Genomic DNA, 2,563 nt, shown 5'->3' with positions numbered 1-2,563 from the left:
CTACACAGGAGTATTTGATGTCAAAGAAGGCGATGTGACTTCTGAAGTTCTCAGAGGTACATAGTTAGAGTTTAAATTTCAGATCTCCAATTCAAGTTTTTTCATTTATTTTAGTCTTTTATAACTAAGCATGAAATAGTAGATTTTTAAAATCACATTTCATAGGAAAAATACAAAGTTCTAATTTAGTAAACTCAAAAGATAATAGTGCAATAGCTCACTCAAAGTGACATCAAATTATGTTTCATTAACAACATATTAATGCCATTGTGACGTTATTATTCCAGACTTTGATCTGTGACAAAAAAATCTAAATCTATCTGGCTCAGGAAACCTTGAACTAATAGATCTGTTTCAAGATTTTTGCATGCTAGAATTTGGGCTAGGATTGTGTGGCCTGCTTTCTCATTAGTCTGCCTACTCATTAGGAGTTGTTTTTACACACTAGCTGAAGCTTCTGGGTGGTCTGCTAGAGTGTCCCTAGGAAAATCTTCCAATAATAATCCAGGCTAGAGGTCATAAAGGCATAGAAAATTGAGTCCAAGATCTATATAGTTGAGACACAGACAAAAAAAGCTATTTTAGCCACTGATGTCACTTGTGAAAATCCAATAGCAGATGATATCCATTTATAAACCCAGATGTTGAAGAGAAAATCAGCCAGTCAATTAGGCAGCTGAAGTCTTCTGACCTCATGGGTTGACCAGACCAACTATCTTCAGGTGTAACTTTTTTTGCAACTGAGAAAAATCTATAGTGGAAAGATTAAAGTAGTTCCCAACATTGATCAAGTCACACCAATTTTTTATGTTTGTTTTTATAAGTTTAATCTTTCTGTTAAATACCAGCAGAAAATAAATAGAATCAGTATTTTTTTTTCTGGCATGGCTTATTTTATACCCAAGAAAGTTAAATATTTTCAAGCAAATATATTTCCCTAGAAATCTTATTCATTACCAGTGGTCATCTTTTAGTTTCTTGTACCTTAGCAGTAGGAATAATTTCTGAGTCTTTCTAGAAGAAATTAAAAACTATGGAATTATTACTAATGGAATAAAATACAATAAGGATGATGCCAATCTTAACCATTTGGACACACATGTGTTTGTTTATATTTGTGCCCATATATATGTATATTTAAAGGATAAATCATGACATTAAAATATTGATTTAAAATGCACATATTGTTCCCCAAAACACAATAAAACAATATTATGGGAATAATGAAATATTGGAGAAAATGAATAATGATGATACCACATTCTAGCCCTTCTGAGTAAACATAAAAATAATTTAACTCAAGATCACTGGTATAGGAGAGTTATAATTTGATCAATGATGTGATTAAATTTAACAAGGTTGCATTTAGTTAACTATTGCCTTCATAAAAAAATAATAAACCTGTTTGTTTATGTACCATTACTAAGGAAGGAAAGGAAGTAAATAACAAATTTCGATATATGACATAGATGTGAATTAGTTCAGACTTATGAGTTCTATAAAGGGTATATAATTGCTCCCAGGGAATTTATAATCAACCAGCTTTTGAAATAAACTACCCTACCAATATTTAGCTTTTTATTGGTAAAGGAGCCACTTAGAAATAATTCATATTATAAATAATTTTCTCTCTTTTTAAGAATAATCATAATGACTATTTAATACTTTCATAGTTTGTAAAAGAAAAAAAAAACAATTGGAATCATTTGTTGTGACTCTAGACATCAATGAATATTGCTGTTAAAGGATATGTTGGCCCTATCTTTTCAACTTTGTAAATCAATGTTCATTTTCCCCCAAAATATTGCTCAACACATTTCACCACTAGGAGAGATGACCCTGTTTAATTCCTTAATATAGACCACAGTTCTCTTTGATTTATAGAAGATAGTGAGTCTATTTATAAAATACGTATCTGCAAGATGCAGTTTATGAGAAACTTGGCTTTGGGGACACATTAATTCTAACTGCAGATGCAACTTTCATGTTTTATAATATAACTCTGACAGCTGTAATTTCAGATTAAAGATTTTTCATTCACATTCCCATCCTGATTGCCCTTATATATTACCTTATTGTCAATAGCAAGTGTTCACCCTATTGGGAGTCATTTAATAACCAGCTGCCATTTAAAGTGTAGTCTGAACATTTGTCTCGGCCAGTTCATCTCAAGTTGAGGTCCCCTTCAAGTAGAGCTGGGACTTTAGCTTAAGACAAGCCACAGCTGGATCTTGCTATTGTTCTCAGCTTTTGTAGTAGCTAATGAAAATAAACTGGGTACTCTGGGTGAATTTCCAACTATTTTTGTGAGCCTGTTTTGGTAGTAATCATATCTGATGCTTATCATATCTCTTGTTTTCATTCTTTTCTTAGTTATTCATCAAATATTCATTCATTTTATGTTGTCATTTTCTAAAAGTTGAGTAATAATAAGATTATAGGCTCATTCAGCATCACAGTCTACTTTTCTAGAGGCTACTATCATAACTTTATCAGTGGCTAATGATTTGCACACCAAGTTTTAAAGAGACTTCCAGAAATGATATTTTAGTTGCACATATAC

This window comes from Sminthopsis crassicaudata, chromosome 6 (assembly GCF_048593235.1).
Source record: "Sminthopsis crassicaudata isolate SCR6 chromosome 6, ASM4859323v1, whole genome shotgun sequence".
In the NCBI taxonomy this organism is placed as follows: Eukaryota; Metazoa; Chordata; class Mammalia; order Dasyuromorphia; family Dasyuridae; genus Sminthopsis; species Sminthopsis crassicaudata.
Note: the sequence above shows the minus strand (reverse complement) of the source record.